Here is an 11,804-nt window from a genome sequence, read left to right on the forward strand (position 1 = left end):
TCATTGGAGTCCAGTTTCTTATGAAAGACATTTAGCCTTTAGGTATATTTCTTCTATTGGACTCATCGAGCCATTTGATTTCCAGAAATGTTCTTCCTTTGAAGTCTCTGCAGTATATCTGAAGAGGTGACCATATAGTTGCAGAACACCCTTTCATTTGGGACTGGAGCCAAATGCTGCCACCCCTTCTCCTGCAAGATCCCTTGCACACTGATCACCGAGGAACTTCCCTCCAAAAACCAACCAAAAAAACCCCAACCAAACCCGAAAAAACCATACAACACCACCAAAACAAAAAAAAAAACAACCCCCCAAAAAACCAACTCTAGTGTTAGGAATTGCAGTGCTCTGGACACAGTCACTGCAAATCTGAGTTTTAATGCTGTGGATCTTTTCCTGCACTGTTAAAATGCAACTGGTGTAAGAGCTGCTGTGTTGTGTTTTGCTAGGCATGAGGCAGTAGGAAGGGCATGGTCCAAATCTCTGTCACAGGGAGTGATAAATCAACTACCCAGGCACTGAACCTTTGGCTTGTTGGCATAGCAGAGGGAGGGACAGAAATTGCATGATCAAAGACATCAGAAGTGGTGTTAAAGCAATCTTATTTATTGTTTTAGTTTTCTATTTCAAAGCCTTTTCTTTACCCTTTTCTGCTTTCTGAGTTGGCACAAATAATCAAATTCTGTTGCTGTCAAAGTTAGCAGAAAGTTTGATGTCAGCTTTAAGGGACCAAAATTTCACCCACAGTGTTTTAAGATGGTTTGGGTGTTAATACAGCATCTGTGTATTTTATGATTCCTTGATTTGTAGGTAATAGTGTAAGTGTTAGAAGTTTTAGATATCCTGTTTTAGTTACCTTTTTACTGTGGGAAGTTTCATGTAATTACAGTAAATTTTGTACTCAGTTGTCTCAAAACTTGCCTTTTTTTTTTTCTTACAGAAAAGGGCATTTTTACTTGCAGACTAACTTTCACTTAAGACAAAAATTAACAGTATCTTTTGAATTTTAAGTTATAGAGTAGTAAAATAAGTATTACTAGGTATTTCACCAGCTACGTGACTTCAATATACTTAATGATAAAATATCACATGAAATCTTTTGAGGAAAGAACTTCTGTCTAAAAAAAAAAGTGTCATGGAATGACATGGATCTTCTTCTGGTTGCAGTCTTGAAACAGCCCTGCTAATTCCTCAAGTGGATAAGGAAAAGAATTACAAGAAATAATTACATATTAAGTGTGTGTCAGTGTAATCTGCTTATGTAAACCTCTGTGTATCCAAATTAGTATAGAATACTTCTGCTCTTTTTTCCATAGAAAATTAAAGTATAGAGATGTCTCATATTGGTTTGTAGCCTAGGACACCAATGTCAGATTGGTTTTTAATATATTGTATAGAGATCTGCATATGTGACTTTCATATATATTATTTTCCATTAAAGAGTTGTATGAAACATGGGTGGGACTAGTAGAATATTAAGCAATAATGAGATAGTATGATGAGATATTTCTTCATTTTCTGGCTATTTTTAACTGGTAAAATTTACTTGGATGAAAAGCAGTTCTCTATACTGTGCATTCAGTTAAACACTCATGAGGTATGTCCTAGCATTCCTTAGTAAAATTAATGTTAAAATGTTATTGAGTTTATCTGGTTTCCTGGATGCAGTCTTTTGTTGCACATTGTCAAACCTGACTAAAGCACAATTATTTCTTTGCATCTGTTGATACCTTGCTGTAACCTGAATTAAGTGCGCTTGAGGACAGGAACTGAATTTCAGTGCTCTCCGTTACCTGACACAGTAGGAGCCTGTGGGAAGGGAACAGATGCTTTTGAGCATTAGAGCAGAATAACACATGGTAACGGGATGTTATGTGAATGATGCTGGAGTTAGTTCATAGAATCATAGAAAGATGGAAATGCTTGGGTTGCAAGGGGCCTTTAAAGGTCACCTGCGATGAGCACAGACATCCTCAACTAGATCAAGTTGCTCAGAGCTCTGTCCAACGTGGCCTTGAATGCTTCCAGGCATGGGACATCTACCGCCTCTGTGAGCAATCCAGTGCTTCAGCACCCTCATCATAAGAAATTTCTTTCTTATATCTAGTCTGAATCTATTGTCCCTTAGGTTAAAACTATTACCCCTTGTCCTATCTCTACAGGACCTGCTAAAAGGTCTATTCTTATGAGACGGGAAAGCTTTGGCGTGAGGCTTACTGCGACTTTTCTTCCATATGACCTTTCCCCCAGCCATCACTTGGGCATTCACCACATATTAATCTTCAGTTTTCTTGTTTTCACAGCCACTGCAGGTCCCCCCACTTTGTCCATAGCCACCGTAGATGAACCATGACAGGACTGAACAGTTAGTACCCAATAAAGAATATTTCCAGGTGGCAAATAACCAGCTATTCCATAGCTTGTTGCCTTGTTCATCCTTTTCTCCTCTTAGGACCCAGAAGCCGTGCTGGGAGAGGGAAGCCTTTTTGGTGCTTTTTCATTCTTTCATCAGAAGCATCTGGGTTGTTTCAGGAGCTCAGCAGATTGCTGTGCTACAGCTTAGGAAATGATTGTAAGATGTCTGTGTTGGTTTATTTCCTGTGTGTCATTTCCTGTGATATTTCTACAGAATAGCCCTTTCTGTTACACAGACATAAATCACCTCTGCTATAATGTTTCCATAGAAAATGGAGCAGTGCCTTACAGACACAATGTGACTGTAGTGCTGTCTACTAATGCTATTAAATATACTTTATAGAGTGGTAGATTTCTGGAAAATCAAGAGTGAATTTCTCTGGGATTAACAAAATAAAAAATTTGTGGATATTTGTGTCTCATTTTGTGATAAGTCTATATGTATTTCTGTCTTTTGAATTCTTTTGGAACAAGTTGAATTTTTAGCTAATGTAAATATTCTCTGGCTTTTCCAGGCTATAATTTCTTTACTGTTGCCTTTGTCCTCGCCAGAATATTTTTAATTTCTTCTTAAAATAATGTGAAATTAGATCAAAGTATTAGCAAATAGCACAGGATTGGCTGTATACCCAGTATCTCAAACTCAGTATTTATCCAGACTATGTATAGCCGATTGATTAAAGTGGTTTCAGGTTTTAAGCAAGTCAAGAAGCTATTTATGTGTGTTGGAATAAAAGCCATAATGTTGAACAAAGTTTTGATTATTCATAGAAGTTGGAAATGAAAAAATATTTGATTTCCAAGACTTTTGTAGGATCAGTAAAGAAAGATTTATAGTAAAATCCAGGAAGTGAAGGTTGGATTTCCTAAATTCTTTGGACTTCATGGGGAAAAACAGAGAGAATGACAATTTTTTTAAAAAATTAATATATTGCAAGGCCAGAAGTGATCATTTTGATCATCTGTTTTGATTTCCTGAATAATACAGATTGTGTGACCAAAATTTTTTTTCTTTCTAAAAAAATGTTTGGTTTTTAAAAAAAGCAAACAGGCTTTAATCTTTAATAGACCACTTCATGATTACTGTATTTCTGTAATTCCCCCAGATCTTGCTTTGCTTCTGCTGCTGATGGTCACTGCTGAAGGCTTGTTCTCCTAAATGGACCAGTGACCTTGACCCACTGTGTCCCCTTCCAAGTTCTTGCAGAATGTGATGAACTAAGCACTATATGGTGCTTTACCAGCTGCTGCTTTTCTGCATGTGTTTTGACAGACTATGCACCATGTGAAATCCTTTCCTGCTGATTAAGTGTGCAGCCTATAGGAGAAGATACAGCAATAGTGCTTGGGATAGCTGAGCCCCATCCACCCCTTGGCCATCATCCTGCCTGGAGAAGCCCTCTTCTCCATGCATCCATCTCTTCTCCCTGTCTTTCCCCCTGCCTTTGACTGGGGATAACGATACCACTTCAGCACAGCACTTATGGGTTTGTAATTGAAACCCTCCATTCCTTATGATAGTATGCCCTGTGTGAGTGATTGAATGTATTTGGCCAGGCAGTAGCAGGTGCCATTCTGCAACAAACAGCCTGGTTTTTTTAACTAGTTATGATAGCAGAAAATTGTAATAATTTTGCTAGACAAAGTCTTGGCATCCCCAAACGCTGTGGGGATTTTACCACCATCAATGGGATCTGGGTCAACACTCACTTACTGCTGTTTTTTCCTTCTTCCTCCTAATGCTGACAACTTTGAGGAAAATTTGCCCTCCTGGGACACAGATGGCAATCTATTTGTGTTGCTGAGTGTTGCCTCCTGCAACAGGCAGTTGGGGATATTAACAGTTCTGGTCAGAAGCACTTCATTAGTTAAAATGTTGTGAAATTTTAATACTGAGGTTATATAACTGAAAGGATTTGGAAACCTTAGTTACAGAGTCACTGCTTCTGTCTAGACTGTGGAAAGAAACGAGTGAGTTACACTGTGAAGTGGTAGCTTAGTTTTTGGCAAGATGTAAAAAAATATTCTGAATGTCGTACAAAAAACTGTCTTTGTCGTGAAGATCAGTTCTTATATAAATGCACAACTGTGTTGTCAGCTTGTGGATTTTCCTTCCAAACACTTCTGCAAGGAGTGTATGGAAAATTTATACTGTGATTTTTCCCAGGATGATGTCTAAATCCAAAAAGGCTACTTTAAAGCAAATACGTTATTAAAAAGTTTCAAAGCCATTAGTTTTAAGCTGCGTGTTATTTATTTGAAATTAATTTTTTTGCCTATTTCATGTAAAAATTAATCCAGCCTGATGACACTTGCAACAATAATTGTTTGTTTCATTTTGGCACATTCAGTTACTGGAGGCTTTTAGCATTACTGTAAGGGATCATAATGTAATGTTCCTCCCATGTTACCTTTTTTGTATATGTAACCTTCCTAAAGTAGCTTGGCCTTAGCTTCCTTCTACTTAGAAAGCTTTCCTTGGCATCTATACAAAGGTTTCCTCACTGAAAATCAAGCTGATTTATTTCTTATGTATTCTTGATGAGGCTGGCCAACAGCTGATCTCAAATCTCTTTATACCAACCTGAAAGAATATTCTACTTTCCATTTTTTGTTCTCTTTTCTAAATAGGTTTGTCTTTCCTTTTTAATTTCCTCAAATTGTCTGTCTTTTTAAAAAAATAACTGAACAAAATAATTCTGTAAAAGTTCCAATTGTATTGATAAAAGAATTATTATGTTTGATTATTTTAACAAATTAATATTTTATTTTTGTTTAAAAATTGCTGATTCATACTGTTTTGTGGCTACATCTTTTTAGTTGTAATGTCATTCCTACTTCCTTCATGCATACCTGAAAAAAATATTCTAAAAGAAAAAAAATAAAACTAACAACACAAAAATGATGATTTGCATGAGGAGAAACAATATAAATGAATTGCCATTTATTTAAGGAAACTGTTTGAACTACTCTCAAAACTCATTACTTTTTTCCATACCTGTTTCCATCATGATGTTTTATTCTGTGACTTATTTGTAGGGCATGCTTTTCAGCCAGATAGAAAAATGTGACTTCATTTTGCTTCACAGTTGTACCACGGTGAAAAATGCAGGATGGAGCTGTTGTTTTTCTGGTAAAGATCAAGAATGTGTCACGCGTTCAGAGGAGTTTTTCACCTAAATTCAGCAACCTAACGTGCAAATGCACAGTAGGAATATTGCTAGCTAAAGTAAGGAAGATGATAGATGGATTCAGTTACAAAACCTTATGTTACTGTTTAGTTGGGTGATGGGGCTTAGTTTTCCATACCCAACTTCTACAAATCAAATCTCCTGCCTTGCACTTTCAGGAAGGAGAACTGGGCTTTCGGACCTTATGCTGCTATAGAGGTTCCACATGAAAACACATTCAGACATTTTTGGTTAAGATAATAGAGCATTTGGAGACAGGCTGTGTGATACCGGGTGTGTCAGGGAGCAGCAGTGGTCCAGGGTGGGGTTCCTGTTGGCAGCTGCAGCTGCTGCCAGGATCTTCCTGGGTCACCAGATAGCAGCCAGGAGCCATTAGAGCATCTGCAGGAAAGGGAGCCCCCCGGTTTGCCCCTCTGATGCTGGCATCCACTGGAGCACCTACTGGAGAGGCTGGTGGGAAGATAACCCTCTCTGGAAGGTGGGGTGCCCAAATACATGATGAATTGTCTTTTGAGTGAGCTGTTCTTAATGTCCTTAGAAAGGGACTTAACTGTGGCCTTCTCCCAAGTTCAAGTCTTTGAAGTGATTGCAGAAGGGTCTGGTGCAAGGGGTGCAGACAGGGCCAGGCAGGCAGCACCTTGCTCTGCTCTCCTGTGTGACACAGTTGCAGGATGGTTTGCATCACCTCTGCAGTCCCTCTGCTCCTCTCAGCTGGTGGTTAGGACATGTTTGTATTTGTCCTCTCTATTTTCAGGGCGACAAAAACCCATCAACTTGAGTGTCACAAGTACATTTAGCCTAGGAGACTTTCTGAATGGCGGAGACAGGTAGCTAAAATAACTTTTTGTTGAAGGGGAAAATTGATATTGATTTATTGTCCGATTTCAGAGCATCAGTGTTGTCTCCATAATAAAGAGTTTATATTCACTGCTGTATTTTGTTTTCTTTAATAAACTGTTACAGTGGAAGAAAAGCTAGCTGTTCGAAGATTGCTCCAGTGTAGTTCTGATGCTGAGGCACAGGTGGAATAAAGAAATGTAACAGAAGTTGATGCTTCTACTAGCAGGGGTGGGCAGAGGAACGTGGAAGTCCAAGTATGTGAGTGGGAGAAAGCCCACATAAACCTGCAGGATGACAGCATGGCCATCTGTCTGTCTCGCAGGCATGGACTTGGACATCCTCAGTTCTTCCTTGTATGAGAAATTGGTAGCAGGCATCTGTAGCAGACAGTGTTACCCATATCCTAAGGGGCCAGGTCGCAAAAGCTGTGTGAGTGATGCAGTGAGATAAGGGTGTGGGGAGAGCTAGGTGGATGCTTTGGCTAGGGCTGTGTGACAGAGAAGCTCCCCTTCACCAGGATCCAACCCTGCTCCCTGCCCATCTTCCTGAGCAGCCAGCTTCAAAACAGTGCCCACAGCAGAAAGCTACTCCAGGTGAACCAAGTGGGGCATGACCTGACCTGCCGTGGTGCCTTGTGGATAACTGGATGGATTTTGAGGACTCATTATTAGGCTGTAGTCAGAGAAGGAACAGGGAGCAGAAGAGCTTACAGGGACTGGGGTAAGCAGCCTTGAGTTGAAGAAGGGATACTTCTGCGTAAGGGGGAATGGGAGTAGAGTTGTTTAGCAGATAAAATTTGTGTTGCTGATGTGAGAATAAGGGAAGATGGGAAGAGGAGAGGTGATGGAGAAGAACAGCTAGAAAAAGAATACAGGAAGCACAGGAAAGAAAATCAATATGTAGTGTAGTTTGTGTTTTTTAATTACTTGGTGAACAAAAAGGCAACTGTGAGATTTGTCTCTTAATGAGAGACAGCTCTTGTATGTAATTTGGACAGCTCGACAGCACCCCCTCGTTGCTCAGGTTGTAACCTACCTACCTGAATTGCTACACCAGGTTATGTCCATGAAGTGTAGAAATTATTTGAATTTTCAATTAGGCTTTTCCTTACAGAGAGGTATCTTTTTTGTAGTAATGCCTGTATGTGCAGATGTTTCTTATCTTCTTGGAAAAGGAAGTAGGAGAGTTATTTCAAGGCAGACAGGATATTCCTAGCTGGTGCTCTTCTTTTTTCAATTACTGCAAGATGTGCAACTGAAGAGTAGGGGCTTATTTCCAGAAAAAGTAGCAGTTGAAAGTGTTAATGAGTATGCTACTGGGATTAAAAAAACCCAACAAACAAAACAACCAAACAAACCAAAAATCCCCCAAAACAAACCTGAAACAACCACATAGAATAGATTTTATTTTGTATTTTCATAGCAAGAGCAAGAGAGGAGGCATGCATATGTACTGTCTGCAAGATTGCTCGGAAGAGAACGTCTAGTATGAGCACCCAGCTATCTCTGAAGCTTATTTAAAATGGAATGAGTTAGTCTCTAAATTGCCTGAGTCATTCCACTAACTGCAGCGTGAACTTGGAGTACTAGCTAATGTACCAAGTTTTCTCTGATTAGAGAAGATGAATCCCACCCCCTCCTTGCTTGTTAGTGGAGGTGCCCAGTGCAGAAGAGCCGTTCAGGAGGCATCCAGGCAGCACTTTGGCAAGGTTTGGGTTGTGTGGCAGAGCTGCTGTCTCTGAGTAGGAGTGAATGCTGGCTCTCATGCACCGTTTCGTTGTTGCACAGATGGAGTTAAAATGGCATCTCAGGCTGACTTCTCCATCGTTGTTTATGGCTTGTGGTGGTTTCAGGAAATACTACAATACTAATGTTGTTGAGATTCTTGGATGGTGCCATTTCCGTCACTTCGGAAGCCATTGTTCTGGTGTGTGAAGGGCTGCAGAGCATTTATCTGACACAGGGACAGCATACAAATGTTTGTTCTAAGATGTACTGGTTTTGTTTTTTTCCTCCTAAAAAAAAAGCTTGAATTTTCTTATGATGTTTTTGCTTTGTGATCTATCACTCTGTGCTTCTCATAGGGGTTAACCAGTAGAGTTTAATGAAAACTTTTGGTTTAACACAGGGTTTTTTTTTCTTTATCCAGTTTGAAAATTTCGAAGGTGTAGTCTTCCAATGAGTTGGTTTTTTTTTGCAGACCACAGCAGCTTGTCGACGTATTAGCTGAAAACCTGTCTGCACATAGTGGCAAGAGCCTGATGATTAGAACTGATCCAGGAGGTTCATGCGTTTGTGGTGGACTCAGAAGGGGAAATCTCTCCCTTTTTCATGTGCAGAAAACTCATCTAGTATTACTATGCACATCCTTCCCGCAAGTTATTCTCAGGAGTAAAACAATTATCAACATTCACAGTGATAGCAAAAACCTTCCTCTAGCATTCTTGTGAAGTTGTGAATCACACTTTTACTGAGATGCCTCTTGATGGACTGCATGAACTATGGTAGTTAGGCATATTTGGGATGAATTGCAGTATGAATGTGAACACAGTGTGCATTATAATATGAATTATCTTTGATTTGCAGAATATGTTATGTCTATTGAGCTAATGCTGCTCTTAGAGAAGGGCTTACCTACTGTGTTCAGAAGAAAGGGTCTTGTCCAGTTATGTGGCTGGCCTTGTTAGAGCTGCTTGTTAATCAAACTGTCTTAACAACCCCTCCCAGATAGATTAAGTAATATTCAGTTCAATTTGCTGTTGGAGAAGCTAAGTGTAATCAGAAGTGCAAAACAGTGGTATTGAATCTGGTGTTTGAGGGCAGGAGCTGCTTCCTGCATAGGCAGGATTTTGAGAAAGTCTTTGTTGTTTCATTTGTGTTTTCCACTTCCATAACTGCGGTTTATCAAATAATTTAAGTCCTTTAAAGTGAAATTAATCTAAACCCAGAATTTAGGTGGTTGTTTTAGGACACTGATGTTTTCTCATTCTCCTGTACAGAAGTGGTTGTGTGCAAGGCAGCCTCCGCTGCCTGCCGCAGCTGCGTATTTGAGCAGGCATGCCAGAACTGGATTATTTGGAAACTGAGGAGGACATCATGAGTCTGAATAAATGCTGTGGCTTTATAGTTTACTTCTGTGAAAGACTGATCAAAGCAATAGCTTTAACTGTTGTAGTATGTGCCTGCCTATCTCCTTGCCTCATAAGATACTAGAGCAGGATTAAATGATATAGTTATGGTGCTCAGAGTCACAATATCTGGTTGGTAGGGGCTGTGAATCTCCTGCTCTTGTTTCTCACAGACTGACTGTTTTCTACTGAAGTTCCCAAGGCATTTTTGTGCAGCGTAGAGGGAAGCCTGGGTCACCCCCAGGGTGCAAAAGTGCTGGAGGGGTAGCGGGGTGTAGAGGAGCGGTTCTGGCCACAGAGTGATCTGACAGGCTTCTCCCTCACATTTTGCCATAGTCAGGAGTTGGACATCTGCTAGTGGCCATGTTGCTTTTCGGCCCAGCCTGGGGAGGTCTGCACTGCAGCACCAGCTTCTGATTTCCTTTCCAAAAGCCAGCTCTCACATTCGAGTATTCATATAAAAGTATCTGTGACTGTACCCAGTGTTTGGCTGGTGACCATCCTTGGCTCAGAGGTTGCTGTCTGCTGTCTGGACATGGCTTGCTTGTGTAGTTCCCTGTTCCTAGAATTGGGCTGGGCTGGCTACTCTTTACTGGGGACCATACTCCTCCTGCTGTGGGGCTGTTCAATTAAACTGCAGAGGAACAGAGAGGAGGAGGGGTGGGGAACAACATGAAACATTTGTTAGAGACATCTAAGTTTTGATGGAAACTGGAATTGAATGTGCTTAATTAAGGGATGGACAAAAAGGTACAGTTTTATTCTTAGTAGTGTATCTTGTGATGATGCTGTCACAGACTCGTTGTGCAAGAAGCGAGCACGTAGCAGGAGGAGTTCAGCTGTGTGGTCCTGTGGGCAGCATGTGAGCACTGTGTCAGTTGTAGGGCATATGCCACCAAGGTCTTGAGGTGCAACTGATTCTGTGTGTCCTTCCCTGCTGGGTCCTTGCAGGCAATGAGCAAGGTGCTGTTTCCCTGCCTTGTACCTACGCAGAAGTCAGCTTCAGGCAGCGTGTTGTTCTAGCCCCACTTACGCGGAAGAACTCTGAGTCATGTTGAACTATTTCTTCTTAATACCCTTGGATTAGGTAATGCCACCACCTTTGCTGCTCAGCACAAGGCTTGACTGGGTGGGCTGCATCCCACACCAGGGAAAATTGCAATTTCCCCCCCAGTGCAGAATGTGCTGTTTTCTTTCATATGTTATTTGCACTTCACAGATATTTCTCCTGCTCCACACCATGCAAAACAATGCTATTTTGTTGTCATGCTTTCTTCTGTCTTGGTCAAATGTTTGTGTTTAAGACTTGATTAGTTAATGCGCTCAGGCAAAATTAACTGAAGTATAGCCTGCCTTTTCCAATGGCAAATCAAGTCATGAGGCAGTTTGAGTGGAACCAGTGTTTATCTTGCTCACAAATGAAGGATCAGATTAATATTCTGGACACTGTTATTGTTTTCTTTTCTTTTAGTGCTCTTGAGTGCACCAAATGCCTTAATATGCAGAAGGCATCATCAAAAGCTAGCCTGACAAACAGCCTGAGATGCTGCTTTCAGCATTTGCTTGTTCTTAATGCCTTTTTAGTAGATCAGTTGAGTAATTTCAGAAACAAGTTTCCAGAAGATTGTGTATCACCCTTAGACACCTGTTGTATATATTTAAGGACTGTTTTCCCTCTGCTTCTCATCTGGCAGCTGGGAATGTGTTTTGCCTCTGATTAACTCTGCAATCTGGCTGTTTAAAGGAAGACATCTAACACTGGTAAGGTTACCTCTGTTATCATGGCTATTCATTAGCTCTCAGCAGCACTAATTGTTCTCTTATAGCATTTTGTGGTGGGTAACATTACCATCAGCCCGATTTGCCTTAAAGCAGAGTGCTTCAGTTGCTTCCCTCCTGAGTACATCAGCGGGATGAGAACCAACACCTCCATGAGGTGGGGAGGAGGGGTATCTGCAGGATAGGCGTGAGCGAATTTTGTCCTTGCAAAGACTGTGACGGGACTTCAGGTGAAGGCTGTGTAGCATTGTGCCTACATGCTCCCCTTCAGACTTCCTGGGATTTTCTCAGCCCATCAGGACAGTCCCCAGGCTCTTGGGTGATCAGAGAAGGCCACGTTACCTCTGATAGGAAATTGGTAGTGTGTGGCATTTAAAATAATAAAATGAGGATTGCAATGGGGCAAATCAATCTGGAAACTGTCCTGGCTGTAGATGTGATCCTAGGTCTCT

Source organism: Pseudopipra pipra, chromosome 3 (assembly GCF_036250125.1).
Source record: "Pseudopipra pipra isolate bDixPip1 chromosome 3, bDixPip1.hap1, whole genome shotgun sequence".
In the NCBI taxonomy this organism is placed as follows: domain Eukaryota; kingdom Metazoa; phylum Chordata; class Aves; order Passeriformes; family Pipridae; genus Pseudopipra; species Pseudopipra pipra.